This window comes from Carettochelys insculpta, chromosome 31, assembly GCF_033958435.1.
Source record: "Carettochelys insculpta isolate YL-2023 chromosome 31, ASM3395843v1, whole genome shotgun sequence".
Taxonomy (NCBI): Eukaryota; Metazoa; Chordata; order Testudines; family Carettochelyidae; genus Carettochelys; species Carettochelys insculpta.
In genome coordinates, this window is record NC_134167.1 from 2,183,384 (window position 1) to 2,200,878 (window position 17,495).

Genomic DNA, 17,495 nt, shown 5'->3' on the forward strand with positions numbered 1-17,495 from the left:
GCCTGCTGCAATCAGGGGAAAGATGCTGCTGCAGAGCTGGGGGGTCTCAGCCCGCAGCAGAGCACTGTACACTGGCAGGAGCGCAGCTCTGGGAAGGCTCAGTCAAAGGGAGTTCACACAGCTCTTACATGTACAGCCCCCAGTGGGGCCAGAACACCAGCTATATCTGTATTACGCTGCATAAATGTTTTATAGTGAGCAAGCTCATAACGCGTTCACCCCCTTTATCAATGAAGGAGACGTACAGCTGCCGCCTCCCCAGGTAACAATGATTTACACTCATCTTATTAATAAACAAAAGTGATTTTATTAAAATGTAAATGTAGGATTTTACGTGGCTGCAGGGGATAATGGCCAGATGAAAATAAGTTTCTAAGCTAAATAAAACAAAACACCCCAGCAAATGTAATACTGTAAGAAACTTGTTGCATGTAATTTCTTACCCTTACTGTAATTTTAATTATCTTTCTCACAATTTGGCAGTTTGGGAGTGATCCTTCCCCGTGTTCCAGCAGTCAGCTTGAAGGAAAGCAGTGGGGTGTCCCGGTGCTTCAAAACTGGCAGCTCTTCCTATTGTTTGGTTCCCAGCCAATACACACACTTTGCACAAGGTGAGATTCCTTTGTGTTCAATTTCAGCCCTTTCCTTGCCCATGGAAAAGTACCATACCCAAGATGGGTTCCAGGAGCAGGTGACCTGGCCACATGTCTTGACAGACCCAGAGTCCAGGCTTACAGGAAGACAAGACTATTTCCAGATCATTGTCTTGAGCATTAGGCCATTAAGTTGCTAGTACCACTAAGGGCTCTTGCTGCCACACCTAGCTCAATAAACAGCTTCATAATACTTCATATTTCTAATTTCACATACCGAAATGCTAGATACAGAACCTACATATTCAGGGGAACTACAAGCATTCCAGTGATAGGGTAACATGCCCCATTTTGCATAAAGCTTATTTAAGTTAGGTATATTTGTATTAAACTGTACATTTCCATATCAAGTAGGGGGTGCAACATCATACTCACCTTTCCAGTGGTGAAAAGGAGGCTTACCCGATGTTAGAGACTAAGCCTATAGCCGCCTGGTTCTCTCTTCCAGCTGTATAAATAAGGATAGGAGAGTTCTTGTACCCACCCTTTGCCTGTCTTGTCCATTTACAATGCAACCGCTTTAGCGGAGGCACTTTTCCATTCTCTGGGTGCCCCTCACTCCCGCCAATGAGGCCCTGATTGCCGTACTTCTGTAATATAAACAGCAATAGGTTTGATACTGTAATAGGGTGCAACATTTGCTGCAGGTTGAGACTTGGGAGCAGCGCAACTTGGGCCATTAAAAGAGGTTTGTCTGCAACCAGTCCAAAGCAATTCCTGGTCAGTTAGCTCTCTGTGCTTGGCCCTGATTGCCTCAGTGAATCAGTTTTTAGTGCACTGACCCCTACTTGCCACACTGGTTAATAAAGTGAGAACAATCAGTCCATTATCCGCGGGGGGGGGGGGGGGGGGGCGCGCTCTGCTCGCTATCATTTGCATGCACTTACCAGCCTCCTCACCCACTATCCTGTTGGGACCCCAGGTTCCAGGAGTACAACACGGGATCGTCCTGCTTTACAAGCCTTGCAGCAGCCTGTGCGGTGTAACATGGGCACAGGCCAGGCTTTGTCCCTTTTGTGCTAACAAGTGCTTGGCTCGTTCCAGCTGGAGAATGGACTCCCCACAGCCCCATCCTGCATGCCTGTTTCCAGAGCTTGCTCAGGCCATCTGTGGAGAGGCCACTGCGCTCTGCTGCGCCCCGCTGCTCTGTGAGTATCTGGGAGCAACAGCCGTTCCCAAGCCAGCAGCGAAGTGGGGGCCCAGAAGGCCATGGTGGAACAGGCATAGTGGATGTGGAGCGGGGGGGAAGAGAGAGAGAGAGGAGGTGACCCCCCCCACCCCATTTCTGTGCCTGCCACCCGCCCTCTGTCCCAGATAATCCTCCCCACCGCCTGTCCATAGGAAACGCACAGGGCCTGGGGCAGCCTCCCCACTTTGTCCTAGGCACAGGATGGGACTGCTCTGCTCTGTTGCAGCTGGCACGGTATTCATGTTTTAATTACCAACTACTATTTGTTTTTCAGTAGCCTCTAGATGCTACAGCTGAGCTCAAGATCTCATTGTGCCAGCCCCTGTACCACACACAGCCTGAGAGACCTTGTCTCCAGAGAGCTCAGGGTCTAAACAGAGAAGGCAGAAAAGAAGAGAGGGTCAAACGACCTTCCCATGTCACACACAGTCAGTGGCACAGTCAGAAGGAGAAACTTGGTGGTCTAAGTCTCAGTCTGGTGCCCTCACCACTAGGCGCTACTGCCTCTGATTGCACCTTTGCCCAATCCTAACGCATATGTAAAGCTGATAACCCCATATTGCAAATCTTATCTACTTGATCTTAATAAATAACTATTACAGGAAAACGTCAAGAAATCCTTGCTCAATTTTTAATTGGCTCTTTGACAAATTCTTCTGGAGTTCACTGACCCTAAAGAGGCTGAGTACCAGCCAGGATCGGGTTCACTGACATCAAAATAGCTATTGCATACCATCCTTACAGAACCTTATTGTACCTTAATTTGCCCATATATATATATATATATATATATATATAAAATGCAGAGAAAGACCCTTAAGGACATCAACAAAGCCCTTGAGAGCTACAGGTACCTAGGGCTCTGGAACTGGCCAAGGGCTGTTGTTTAATGAACAGGGCTAGTAGCCAGCAATCTACTCCTAAAACCTGTGTTGTCCAACCAGTGCTGAAGCAGTAGCTGCTAAAGTGCCATAAGCAACTAGCCACACTTTTCTGTAAACATATTTACTGGTCAAGCCACCTAGCCACACTCACCCAGCCTAAGAGTCACATGGTGTGTTAGACACCACAGTTTAAAACTAGCAACGGAACGGACGCTTATAAGCACAAGAACGATGGAATGCAAAGAAAACTACTCTTCCATCTGCTTGATGTTAGCGCTGGAGAATTAACATCAGGAGCCATCCTTCAAAAAGGCAAGTGTCCATCACACTCACTCAGAACATTTTAATGACTTTTTTTGGAGCCCTGACTGCTTCGCAGACGTCTGCTGTCTCAGTCCAGCTCTGCAAAGGTACTGCACTGCCCAACCACATCTCGGCCTCAGCCAGTAAAGAATTTTTTAGTTGCCTTTTGTCAGGATGGATTTTTTTTTAAAAGGCAAGCTCAGCAAACATTAAAGGCTCTTCTGACACTGGATGCAAAACAGAGCATCTGTGTAGCAGCAGCCCTTAAAAACCAACAATGCAGCTTTTGATGGAGCTTCTCAAAGGAGGCTAAAGAATTTAGCCACAGCGCGCGCCCTCTCGCTCTCGCTCTAAAATTCAAGGAGTTGTAAGTGCCAGGAGAGATCATTGCATCATGTCATCTGACCTTGCTCAGAACACAGGCAAAGAAATCCCACCGGTTACCCCCAGCATCCAGCCCAGCAACATGTCTGACTAATGCACCACTTTGGGAGATGGGCCTCTCACGGCTTCCTTCGGCTGCTCTGCCGTTCCCAGCCTGGCTTTGGGAAAGGGAGCGTGCAAGAGAAGCAAGTGGGCTGGTGAGAACAGTCAACTGCTGTCAGACTGGCTGATCTACTTGGACGCTTACGAAACGTTAGGGCTGACAGGCTGGTCTCACTGCCTGAGGGCAGCAACGTCCTGCCACGCTTATACTGCCGCTGCCATCTCTGAACTGCTAAAGTTAGCTGGCTAATCCTCAGAATAAAACTGGGAGCAACCCAAAGGTACCCAGGCTGCAGCCAACAATTCCCCTCTAGGCACTGGGGCGAAGGTGATAGGGTTGCCAATTCTGACTGATGCTATTCCAGAGTACCCCCGCTGCCAACATGATATAAAGTCATCCTCTTAAAGTATCCTGTTAAAACGTCCAGGATTGCTTCCAACAGCCCCAGGGTGTCTGCTACCAACCCTAGGAGACTCCAAGCCAATCCTGGAGCACAAAGGCCTGATGGACCAACCACATCAGATGGGAGCCCATCACGATGTTAGTCCAAAAGTGTCAGATTTTCCCAAGTGACTTGTGAGCAGTATTCCCTATGAGCTGAGAGTTTTGGGTGGTTGCCCAGGAGAGACTCTGGTGCTGCGCAGCCAAGCACCCAAGGCTCACCTTGCGCATTGGCTCTCTCTACTGGTGGTGCACATCCATGCATGCTTTGGTGCACATAACAAATTATTCCACCTTGGATGGAAAAAAATTTGAAGAAATGCTGTGTGTGAGGGCAGGGCCCCACTCAAACAGCCCAGTGCCCTCTTACAGCCTTTGGGCTCTTTAAGAATGGCAGCTGTAGGTAACAAATCACATCCTTGCTTCCAGTAATGCATTCTAGGGGTTACTGTACATTAGACTTCCTGGCACTTCGGCAGGGGCGCAGGCAGGCGAGACCCTCAGTCAGTGAAGGGGTTTGCTGCACTCAACAGGCTGCCGCTTGTAAAATCCAGGAGAGAAGGATTAGACAGGATCCTGAAGGATGGTGAGATGGGGCTGGCAGCTTGTGTGTGTGTTATCCTGAGACTTTGTTGATCAGAAAATCCCTGTGGAAGGAGCTGAGCAGCTGCCTGGAGCAGGATGGCTCCTTCCCCAGCAAGTGGATCAGTTCTGAGGGCCTGGTTTTTTTCAGATAGGGCTGAGCCGCCCAGCCTTTGACAATCAGGCCCAGTTAGGGGTGTCCTAACTCAGGCACACAGTCATTCATCACGCTGGGAACCCAGTACAGATGCAGTCATTGGGGTTCTATAGAAATGACTCACAATCAAGTAGCTTTCAAAACATTCTGTAGACTGGGGGTTCTGATGACATTATATCAGACTCCCGCCATTGGGATGGACAAGCCAGAACCAGTTCAGATCAGAGCCTTTTAAAAACAGCAAACGGCCTTTTAAATCCAGGAAACTCCCTTCTGTGCCTCTTGCCAGGGGAGCACTCACAATGCAGCATTTATGAGGAATTCCAGGGGGGGCCGGGAGCTGCAGGGTGGTAGCACTGCTTTCTCTTTGTTACCTACAAGCATGTTGTTTGCTTGCTGGGCAAGCCAGAGGAGAAAGGGCTTGGTAAGCAATGTCACTGTATTTAAAGCAAGCTAAGGCTCTGGCGAGGAGAAAAGACGCCTGACCAGCGCTGATGAATGGGGAGGAAGCTAACTGCCTATACAATGCAGTCATGCCAGCCATTCCCTCTACTAAGAAATCAGCTGCCTGCTGGCAGCTGCCCCACCCACTGCAGACAGCTTTCTGAGTCTGCCTGGAACTGTTTCATCTGACAGTCTAGACAGTTTGTAAGGAAAGTCTGCTGTCACTGATGTCTCCGTACAGGCTGGCCAGGACTTTGCTTATTAAAAAGACAGAATAATTGATTTTCAGAATTCTGTCTGGGTTACAGCCGGATGCTGGGTTACGCAGGTGCTTTGAATTCCCCACACCCACAACTAATCTGAGTACTAGTGTGACACCAACAGACTTGGCTTGCTACCCCCAGGAATAGAACCTGTGAGCATAGCGGCTAAAGCCCTGCACTCTACCACATGAGCTAAAGGTCAGCGGGCTCTCAGCTAAGGCTGTGGAGTAGAGACTTCACTCAACCCAGATGAGGTCTCAGTGCCTCTGAGTACTTCATGCTTCCCTGGGCTGAGGAAGCACATACTGAGCTTCTGAGCCCTTCCAGCAGTTCTTCCCAGCCAATGCATCAATTGTAACACCAACAGACTGGGGTTGTTGGCCCCAGGGATAGAACCTGTAACCATAGGGTCTAAAGCCCTTCACTCTACCACGTGAGCTAAAGGCCAGCTGGCTCTCAGCTAAGGCTGTACAGCAGAGACTTCACTCACCCCAGACGAGGTCTCACTGCCTCTGGGTACTACACTAGGATTCAAGTACAAATTAATGAGAAACACCCCTCCCCACAACTCTCTCTCTTCTGTTTTTTGATTAGGGAGGAAAATTTACACACAGAATCACACAGCTGGAAGGGACCTCAAGAGGTCATTGAGGCCAGGCCCCTGCCCCAAGCGGGATCAACCCCAACGAAATCATCCCAACGATGACTAACCTTAAAAACTTCTAAGGATGAAGATTCCGCCACCTCCCTAGGCAATGCATTCTAGTGCTTCACCACCCTCCTGGTGAAGTAGATTTTCCTATTATCTAGCCTACTCCTCTCCGTCTGTAACTTCAGACCATTGCTCCTTGTTCTACCATCTCTCATCACTGACAACAGTTTCTTTCCATCCTCTTTAGAGCTCCCCTTCAGGAAGCTGAAGGCTGCTATCAAATCACCCCTCAGTCTTCTCTTCTACAAACTAAACAAGCTCAAATCCCTCAGCCTCTTCTCATAGGTCATGTGCGCCTGACCCCGAATCATTTTCATTGCCCTCTGCTGGACCTGCTCCAGCACATCCATATCCTTTCTGTACCGGGGGATCCAAAACTGGACGTAATACTCCAGATGTGACCCCACCTGTGCCGAATAGAAGGGAGCAACAACTTAAGTCGATTAAATCCAGACCCATGGATTTGTGTACATCTAGTTTTTCGAAGTAGCTCTTGACTCTTTCCTTCCCCACCGAGGGCTGCCCTTCACCTTCCCATACTGCATTGTCTAGCACTGTCGTGTGGGAGCTGTCCTTTCCTGTGAAGACTGAGCTGTCCTTGCTCGTGAGACCTCAGCTTTTCTTACACCCTTTGTCTCCAGGTTACCTCTGTCATCCAATAACGGCCACACACCTTCCCTGATAACCCTCTTATTGTTCACATGCCTGTAGAAACCCTTCTTGTTATCCTTCACATCCCTTGCCAGCTGCAGTTCCAATTGTGCCTTGGCTGTCCTGATAACTGCCCAGCATTTTCCAGCCGTATGGTTATACTCCTCCTCAGTCATCTGTCCAAGTTTCCACTTCTTATAGGCATCCTTTTTCAGTTTAAGCTGACCAAGGATTTCCCGGTTAAGCCAAGCTGGTTGCCTGCCATATTTGCATTTCCTACGATGCAGTGGGATTGTTTGTTCCTGTGCCTTCAGGAAGATGTCTTTAAAAATACTGCCAGTTCTTCTGAACTCTTTTCCCTTTCATCTTGTTTCGCACAGGATCCTGCCCATCAGTTCTCTCAGGGAGTTGAAGTCTGCTCTTTTGAAATCAAGGGCCTGTATTTTGTGCTCACCTTTCTTCATTTTGTAAGGATCCTGAAAATCAGTAGGCATCCTTCAGTCTGCATAGACTATGGATCGCACCCTTTATAGTTTCAATTGAGGGCTTCATTTACAGCATCTACTGTGACGATGAAGACCCACATGAGAGTGAAATCTTCATTTTGTAAAGATCCTGAAATCAACCATTGCCTAATCACTGCAGCCCTGGTTGCCACCCACTTCTATGTCACCTACTAGGTCTTCCCTGTTTGTGACCAGCAAATCAAGTTGCGCACGGCCCCTGGTCGGTTCCATCAGCACTTGTACCAGGAAGTTTTCCCCAGCATTCTCCAAAACCTTCCTGGATTGTCTGTGTGTTGCTGTATTGGTCTCCCAACAAATGGCTGGATGATTAAAGTCTCCCATGAGAACCAGGGCCTGTGATTTGGAGGCTTCTCTTACCTGTCTGAAGAAATCCTCATCGACCTCATCTCCCTGATCTGGCGGTCTACAGCAGACACCAACTACAACAGCACATCTGTTACTTCTGCCTCTAAGCTTAAGCCAAAGACACTCAACTGGCTTTTCTCCCTCCTTATACTGGAGCTCTGAGCAATAATACTGCTCCCTCACACAGAGCGCAACTCCTCCTCCTTTTCTCCTGTCTGTCCTTTCTAACTACTTTATACCCTTCCACGATTGTGCTTCAGTTATGCGTGTCATCCCACCAAGTCTCCGTTATTCCAACCACTTCATGCTTCTTAGACTTTGCCAGGGCCTCTAAATCCTCCTGTTTCCCAGGCTTCTGGCATTTGTCTGCAAACACCTTAGAGACGTGGCTGACTGGCCCACTTTCTCCTCATCACCCAGGAATCCTACTTTGTTGTACCCCCCTCCTTCCCTGCTTACCTCAGGACTTGTGTCACCCTCCCCGATGAGCCTAGTTTAAAGTCCTCCTCACCAGGCTTGCAAGCCTGCCTGCAAAGATGCTCTTTCCTCTCTCTTTGCTAGGTGGATCCCATCTCTTCCCAGCAATCCTTGTTCCTGAAACAAAACCCCATGCTCAAAGAAACCAAATCCTTCCCTGCTACACCATCTACACAACCATGCATTTACCTTGGTGATTTCCTTCCAGAGGGAGGATGGACCAGAACACCACTTGTGCACGATATTCCCCGATCTTTCTTCCTAACGTAATGCTGACAGACCCTGGTTGCTGGCACCAGGGATAGAACCTGTAAGCATAGGGTCCAAAGCCCTGCACTCTACCATGTGAGCTGAAGGCCAGCTGGCTGTCAGCTGAGGCTGTAGAGCAGAGACTTCACTCACCCCAGATGAGGTCTCCGTGCCTCTGGGTACCACACTAAGGTTATGTAATCCACAGTAATCTTGTCATGGCCGTGCTTGGCTGTATCATTAGTTCCTACCTGGAGACATAGGAAAGGGTAATAGTCTGTGGGTTTGATGATTTTTTTGGAAGAGATTCTGTAACATCCTGGACGTGGGCAAAGTCAGCCAAACTGGTTTAACTACAACCCTCCTTCCTGCCCCACGAGCATCAACACCTCAGAACCAAGAAACTCTGGTGATGGATGAATTAGAAAAACACCTACAGGGGCTTAATCCTGCTCTGTGACGCGCATGGGTGGGCCCATGCTAGGTACTGATGGCCTCTCTAGCTAGGGGCTGCTCCCCTGCCCTGCTGGCATCCCACCCTTCCCCCAGCTCTGCCTCTCCTTTGCCTCATGCACCAAGCTGATAAACTGCAGCGCTGGACACCTGCTGGACTGGCTCTGTCTCAGCTGTCTGAAGAGCTGTGCTGGGAGCAACAGCAGCCAGCACTGCACTGAGAACAGCAGCCTTCAAGCAGATGGCTGGAGGTAGGCTGGCTTCTGAGAGGGCTCACCTGCTGTTCCATCTACAGTTGCCAGGGTCCCTTTAACAGAGGCATCCAGGATAGTCAGCATGCTTGTGGGAAGAGCATCAGGACTCCCAGGTTCTGTTCCTCACGCTGGGCCCAATCCAAAGCCCACTGCCATCAATGGAAGGACTCCCACTGGTCTTAACAAGCATTGGACCAGGCACTCTACTGTGCTGCATAACCGTGGCAACTTGGTCTCTCTACACCTCAGTTGCTCCATCTTGGAAGCAGGAGGCTCCTGCTACTCAGCTTTGTGAAGGGGTTGGACACCTGCTGTGAAGAGCAATGGTAAAATTCACCCTGGTACTGAGCATGGGCATGAGGCCTAAGCACCTAAGGACCCTGTGCACAGTGAATTCACCCACCACTGTTAGATCACAGCAGGCAGTCTTCCACAGTCACCACTCAGCTCATAACCCAGGAGTGGCCAAATTTACTGACCCTCTCAGCCACAGGCAATAATCTTCAGGTGTTCGAGAGCTACGAGCTAGCACAGCCAGCCCCCGGGGCAGAGTCAGCAGGGGTGCAGGGCATCTGTCTCAATACCTCTCCCACCAGCCCTTCAAGCCCTCTCCCTACAGGGCAGAAGCCTCTAGTCCCACCACTAGGCAAAAGCCCTGAGATCCCCACCACCAGCCCAGCCCAGCCCTGTAGCGGGAGAATGGGGTTGGGGGCACTGCAAGTCACAGGCCACACATGAACCATGGGTAGGTCGTGCCTGCCACATTCCATCACACAGGCCTGGATTTATTCTCTCTCCAGAGGGAGAGAATTCCAGAGCCTGCACACAGCACAACATGGGGCTCCTTTGGCTGTTCTGACAGCCCAGCCTCCCTGGAGCAGCAATGGGACACAGGCCCTTCCCTCCTCTGAGAAGCAGGGATGGCAGCATCAGGCCACGCTCCTTAGTGGTGACAGCAGAGGTACCTCACCCGCTCAGAACCACCAGAGAGGTCAGCAATACAGGTACTTTATGGCTCATTCTAGCGGCCAGAGTGCATCTATCTGGGTACGTGGGCCTCATGCTGCACAGATCCCTCTGCTGTGAGAATGCTCCAGAGATGTAGTCATGGGACAGTTCACCTCAGGGACATTGGTTCAGGTGGCTTGCAGCCCCAGGCAGCCATCACTGCATCAGTTACACTCAGCTCAGGTCACAAGCCTTTCCTCTTGGCCATGAGAGCTAGAAACTCACTTTTTAAAGTGATAGCTTCATTTTGATGTCCTCACAAAATTCCAGGAGAGGAACCACAGCCTTGTGAGAGGAACCACAGTGCTTGTGCCTTAATCTAGCTCTGTCCCTATACTGAAGCTGAAGGAATAATGGGCATTTGATGCTCCTCAGGGTTAGACCATTTAGGATGATTATTCCATCAGCTCAGCTTCCGAAACTCACTACCAAACTTCCAAAGATCATCAGTAAGTTTCTAGCTCACTGCCCCATGACATTAGATAGAAGTGTCTGCAGCCGAACAAGATGATTTTCACCAGTCATGCACACCAGTGCAGCCTTCCTAGCTTTGTGAAGAAATAGGGGAACAGATTAGCAAGACTAAATTTTTGTTTCACTAATTGTACAGAATTTTTTCTGAAACTGGAAGAGTTGGTCATTTGCTTCTGAGACATCTATGTTCAAAAAGGACAAATGCAAAATGGGCAGAGACACTTAGGCAGAGACAATCTGTTGCGTGCACACAAAACTGGCAGTGACTGTCTTGGAAAAATATACTGCAGAAAGGGAGCTAGGAGATCTAACTATCAGGGTGGTTAAGCCCTGGCAGAAATTTCTCAGGGAGGATGTGGAATCTCCATCACTGGAGATATTTAAGAGCCAGTTAGACAAGCACCTGTCAGGGATGATCTAGATCAAGGGCCTTCAACTAAAATAATGAGAAAAGCCATTTTTTTCCAAATTCAATTACAAAATGAATCCTTCAAGAGCTGCAATGCACACGGACATGAGACATCCCTAAATAAATAATGTCAAACCGTGCTTTTATCACCCCCATGTTAACAGCATGCGCACAATGAGTTGTATGTGTTAGAAAGTTAAGATATCTCCAGCTCCAGGCTTACCTGTTTCACCCCCTAAATCTGTCCCCTATCCCCAAGCTTTACCCCACATCCCACAAACCTGCCCCTTCACCCCCAAACTTAACCCCCGCACCCCGAGGCCCAACCTCCTCCCTGCCCATCCCCAGGATTAGCTTACCTCAGCGGGTGCAGCTTCTCCGTGGCCGCCTCACTGTTCCTCACCACCTTCTCTGTGCAGCTGCCTGGCTCTGGCAGGGGCAGGCTTTCCTGCTGGTTCAGGCTTCTGCCCCCATGGGCTGGCTCCCTGCCCTCGCTAGCTTTTACTTTCCAGGCTCCCTGCCCTGCTGTAGCTGAGTGCTCAGCAGCTCCAGAGACTGCTGCCACTTAAACGAAAACCTCAATTCAGTTAGTCTGATGGCAGGCAACTGAATTTAGGTTTTTTTTGTTTAAGTGGCAGCAGCCTCCAGAGCCACAAGAGTCAGCAGCAGCAGTGCCTAGAGCCACAAGTGACTCCTCAAAGAGCCACATGCGGCTCCCAAGCCACAGGTTGCCAACCCCTTCTCTAGATGGTGCCTGGTCCTGCTGTGAGGGCAGAGGAGTGGACTTGATGACCTCTCGAGGTCCCGTCCAGTTCTACCATGTGATGCTCTATGCACATCTAACGCGAGTGTGCTACTGATTAGGGGGGTGTGCTGGTTGTATCGTTTAGCTTTCAGTCCCACAGGTTGTTTCATACAGACCTACACCTGCACCCAAGCAGATGCTCACTGCTTTCAGTTGGGGCTCCCTGGATGTGCAAGGGCATCCTTGCACAACCAGTTGCAGGATTGGAGCCTTAAGACTGTAAGGCGCCTTAGAGCATAAACCACATGTCTGGTACAGCACTGAGCCTGGCCAACAATACAGTATCAATAGGTTAACTATGGAGCTGGGTCATTGTACCACACCCCTGACCACAGTTAGCATATTGGGAAGAAACACCTTAATGAAAGCTACTGCAGCATGGAGACTTGACAGCTGACCTGACACAACCAATTTGCGTCGCAGGGGCTACTGTGTGTCAGATTTTTGGGGTTTAAGGGTAGTTCTGTATGGGAGCTGGGAAGCGTAAATCCCAGCTGGGGTGGTTCTACACATGCTAGCTTCAAGTGAGCGAGTCTGCTAAAAACAACAGCCTGAGGGAGGCAGCCCTGGTTGTGTTATGGTTAGCCCAAGGCACTAAACTACATAACAAGGACCCCAGATGGGAGTGGACTCGGGCAGGCTACCAGAAACAAGCAGCTCCACTCCACTGAGTGCCAGTGGGATCCTCTTGGGATTAGGCTAAAAACAGATGGGTCAGCTATTCAGATGGTATAAATCAGCTCTAATTCTGTGAGCATCCATGGAACTAAAGGGATTCAGGCCAGCTGAGAATCTGGCACGGAAGTACAAATTATTGGAGATCTTCAGACAAAAAGGATCATAGAAATACTTTGTTTAAAAAAAAAAAATCATTAGCATCCCCCCGAAGTAGCCCTGATCCCCAGTTCATAGACAGAGAAGTTGAGTCACATTGGGGAAACTGAACTTTGCTGTGTAGACCTGCCTTATTTCAAAACAACAGCCATTATTTTGAAGTAACTATCCTAGTGTGTACACAACACAAGTGCTATTTTGAAGTAGTGGTTGTCTTATTTTGAAATTGATAAACCTCATTCAACAGGGAATAGTGCCTATTCCAGAACAAGTATCGGAGGGGTAGCCGTGTTAGTCTGGATCTGTAACAGCAACGAAGGGTCTTGTGGCACCTTATAGACTAACAGAAAAGTTTTGAGCATGAGCTTTCATGAGCACAGACTCACTTCATCAGATGCTGGTCTTGGAAATCTCAAAAACAAGACCAGCATCTGATGAAGTGAGTCTGTGCTCATGAAAGCTCATGCTCAAAACTTTTCTGTTAGTCTATATGGTGCCACAGGACCCTTGGTTGCTATTCCAGAACAGTTATTTTGAAATAGGTGCTGCTAAGATGGGGAATGGTGCCAATTTTGAAGTAAGCAACCATGTGTCCAATGGCTCGATCGCAAAACATGCCCTGTGTGTATAGACACCATCTTTCGAAATGCATTTCTATATATAGCAGCATTATTTCAAAATAAGCCATTCCAGAGTCTCTCTTCTGGTATAACCTATTTCAAAATAAGGCTGTGGGTGACCTTCCCAAGGTGATGCAGTGAATCAGTGTTAGAAGAAGAACCCTGTTCCTCTGACTCCACACTCCTGCCCCAAGAGAAAACTCTTGGGAGGATACAGTAGGAAAAAAGCTCAAAACAAAAAAAAAAAAAAAAAAACACAAAAGCCAATAGACCAAACTCAGCAATGACAAGGGGGGCAGGGAAAATTGGTGGGAAGAGGGTGTAGGGACCTAGCGAGTGACAGTGAGGGGGATTTCTATTTTGTCCTACCTCCTTCTGCTAATTTTTCACGCTCCTCCTCTTGTACACACCTCCACTAGAGCATGAGACACTCCTGCCGACCTAAACCTGAGGGACAGGCCTGTACGCTAGGCTTGAGTTTGGCCTCATGCATTGAACAAAGTGAAGAGTGTGGAGCACAGCTTGCCTGCAATGTGCAGCGCTCCGTCACTTGCCCTGTGCATAGCATGGAAATATAATGGCTGCCCAGCCACTCACTCATTATCCATTAACTTTGATTTGCCCCCACTCTTAAATCGCACAATAGACTCTCGCCTTTCAGCACCAATCTCACTCCTCTGCTGAGACAGAAAAGTCCAGGCCTGAAAAGTGCCAGAACACAGGCTGGTGAATAAGCTTGTCTGGATGACATCACTTGTCATGCCACTGCGATTCCAGCCAATTGGGTATGTTTTCTCTGATGAAACCTGCGTCCCCCCTTACAAGGAAATCTATAGGGAAACAGAACAGCAAGAGAAAGGACAAAACTCCTGGCTTGTTGCTGTTAACTCTCCACCAGCCAAAGCACGAGCACAATGTGGTAGCAGCAAAAGAACAAGGTATCAGCTCAAGCCTGCCTTTCAGCTCTGCAAGCCCATGATGTTGTTCAGTGTTTGCAGAGGAAAGAACTCATCACTCTGACTCCTTTAAAGAGCATTAAAATGATGCTGCAAATACTGCACTTGTTTGAAAACCTTCTATTGCCATAGCATCCCAATGCCAGTATACCCTCTAACAACCCTCTAGAGATGGGCAAGTTGTACAGCATGGCTAGATGGTGAGGGCCCAAGATAGTCTACCCTGGGGATGAGCTGGTAAACCCGTCACTGTAACTGCTTAGTGCACACTGGCAAGCTGTAACTTGCACTGCAGCAGCTTACCCCGGGGATCAAGCAGGGTCAGGCGCACAACTGCAAACTGCAGCTTACAGTGGTTTACATCTGGCCACTGCTGTCTGAAATGACTAACCCTCAGTGACTTGTTACAAACCCCCACTGTTAAGAATGTGACAGATCTGGAAATTTTACCCTCAGTCTTTCCAGGACTCCCCCAAAGAGAAATCTGTAACTGTCAATAAATTTCACCTTGAAAGAGAAACAGAAGGTGGAGGCCAAAAGGTTGAAAGCAGCTTTTACTTGCTCATATGAGTGGGAGTTCAAAAGTAGGTCATGTATCATATCACCAATCCCTAGTCTCTGCTGTTCTAGGCCTGTGATCTGAGTGCCCATAAGTCTACGTACGATTCAAGACATTTAGATATCTAAATTTCAATCTACCTACCTAGATACACTTTTTACATCACACTCATCACAACAGAGAATAGGCACTTGAACATAAATCACAGGCCCCAAAAGTAGAACCCAGTAAAGGCCCTGTGGCTCCTGGTGAAATCAGCTTCAGACTTTGCCCTAACTAGTACTTACTGATTCCAAATGAAACACTCATGAATGGTGCTGCTTTGACAAGCCTGGAGAATAATGTTCCCTGTTCTCCTCCAGGGAAGAGAGAGAATAGCCACCCAGGTCAGATCACAGTAGCATGTGGTCTCTCTCCATGGAACTGGTGGTTCTAGAGAAGGGCGCTTGCCAACTACTAATTCAGTGGCTGTTCCAAGCCTGGGAGACCACACAGACAGGAGCAGGTGAAGGAAACAAAGGGAGCAGTCAGGAGACAACACTGGGCAGCGCCCAGCGAGTACAAGTGCACGCAGAGGAGAGATTAAGGCAGTTTTGTAGGCGGGATCATCGTGCAGCATTCAAGGAGAGGATGAGGGCTGTGAACTGGATGAAGAGAGTGGAAACCAATAAATAAGCCCAAGAAACAGGTATGAGCCTGATTTCATTGGGCCAAGTGCTCAACTGATGACATTCCATGTATTGTTATTCCTATGGATTTATGCAGGTTTATAGCAGGTGCTGATGTGGCTCATTGACTTTAATGGGAACAAGATCAAAACCCAGGCAGGAAAGAGGGTAAACTATGGCAGAGGGCTTGACCTGCCAAATCTCCCTTTTGTACCCTGTACCTCCCAGCTCTAGTATAACTTTTTAAATCAGTTTTTAAAACATGGCAGGAAGCAGCGTTTTGTTTTCCCAAGCAGCAGGGGAGGAAGGTGAACATTTACAACTTTAAGAACAACTAGAAATCTGTAACTTATTTTTCTACAAGTTCTCAGGAAAAGGAGGTGAGAAAGGAAATATTCTTCATCAGAGAGGTTCCAAGTTTCAGAGTTCAGTGCCAAGCTCTCATGTAAAGTCAATGGGAGCTGGGCATCTAAATCCCTTGGTCTCCTTGGAAAATCCCACCCCTCTGTTTCAGATTTGGGAACAGAGAGTGGGTCTAGGCAATGGGCACACAAATCAATGGTTGCTCTCCTGGCATTAACTGTTGTAGCCAAGTCTGCCTTATTCAGAGCAACTAAATACTCCTGCTGCTTTAGAATCTTACCAATGTCACATCACCAAGTTCATTTCACTGGAACAGATCATCCTGGACATTGGTAAACTGTATTACGAGTAGATTAACGACATGAATGGTGCCCTGCCACGTAGCTGGGGTTCTGACCTGCACCTCCTCCCGAAACAGTAACATTTGAAATACTTAAAAAAAAAAAAAAAAAAAAGTCATCTTTTGTACTACAGGCTACCTATATAGCTTATTGGTAAGAATCTATCAAATTTGTGGCCATGCAACACACATCATAGATCATGAAATCAGGTTTCGCTCTGTAACATCTGCTCTTTTGTGTGCTTTTAGTTTAGATACTATATAGACTTCAGGGGGAGCGGGGTAGGAGGGGGAAGGAGACCAATATCCTGACTCAAAAGGGAATTTGTGTGTTGGGGGCTTGGGGGAGGTCACAGTTATTTTAGAGATGGGGTATGACATTGCCACCCTTTTATTTGGGGCTCACTTCAGAGTTGGACAACCAGAGCCGTGGCTGATGGCAAGGTACTCGCCTCTAAAGGCACTGCCCAACTCTAAAGGCAGTGCCCTGCCAGCAGCAGCACAGAAGGGTGGCAATACAATACCAAGCCATCCTTACCTCTGCTCTGCCACCAGCAGCAGTGTGGGAGAGGAGTAATACCACAACCCCTTCCCCCTCCATTTTTCGGTCAGGACCACTACAAGCACCAGACAGAAAAATAAGATTTAAATACCTGAAATCATGACACTGATTTTTTTTTTTATATCATAGGACTGTAAAATTTACCAAACTGGATCATGAATTTGGTTGGGCCCTATTAATTGGGTTACAGCCTATGGGAATAATAGTCATATAGTAGAGACCTCTTCAATCTAGCAGAAAAAAGTGTAACAGGATTCGCTGGCTTGCAGCAGAAGTCTGACAAAAGCCACATTCCAAATTAAGGACAAATTTTCAGCAATGAGCATAACTAAGCTATAGAACAGCTTACCTCTGGATGTGGCAGACAGTCCATCAGCTGATGTCCTCATGGCAAGACTGGGTGTCTTTCTAAAAGATATGCACTAGCTTAACTAGAAGTTATGGAGTCAAATTATTGGTTGAAATTCTATGGTCTGTGTTATGCAAGAGGTCAGAGATGGCTCTAATGGCCCCTCTTGGCGTTAAGCTATTAATCTTCATGTCCTTTAGCAGATGCATGTGAAACTGCTCTGCATTGCAACTTGTAATTTGTCACGAGAACTCGCATCATATGCAGAAACCAGCCTTTTTCTTCTATGTTAAAGAAGTATTAGCATTTAAAATGGAAAATGTGAGTTTCCACGCTGCTCATGCATCTGGTTGCACTCCTCTTCCCCATGAACATCGAGAGTAATCACACATAAGAGACGCAAAGCAGAAATTGGCTGAGTCAGCTGCTCATGGCCAAGTTGATGTGCAGTGCAGGACACGAAGATTTATTTCATCA

General features: G+C 48.0%; 1 long non-coding RNA gene across 1 annotated transcript; it reads left to right on the forward strand.

Moving 5' to 3' along the window:
* Positions 1-476: 476 nt before the first annotated feature.
* On the forward strand, positions 477-2,380 carry LOC142004406 (uncharacterized). The gene is made up of 3 exons (XR_012642998.1): positions 477-611; positions 1,698-1,801; positions 2,117-2,380. It is a non-coding gene; the product is annotated as an uncharacterized LOC142004406 (long non-coding RNA).
* The last annotated feature ends 15,115 nt before the right edge of the window (positions 2,381-17,495 follow it).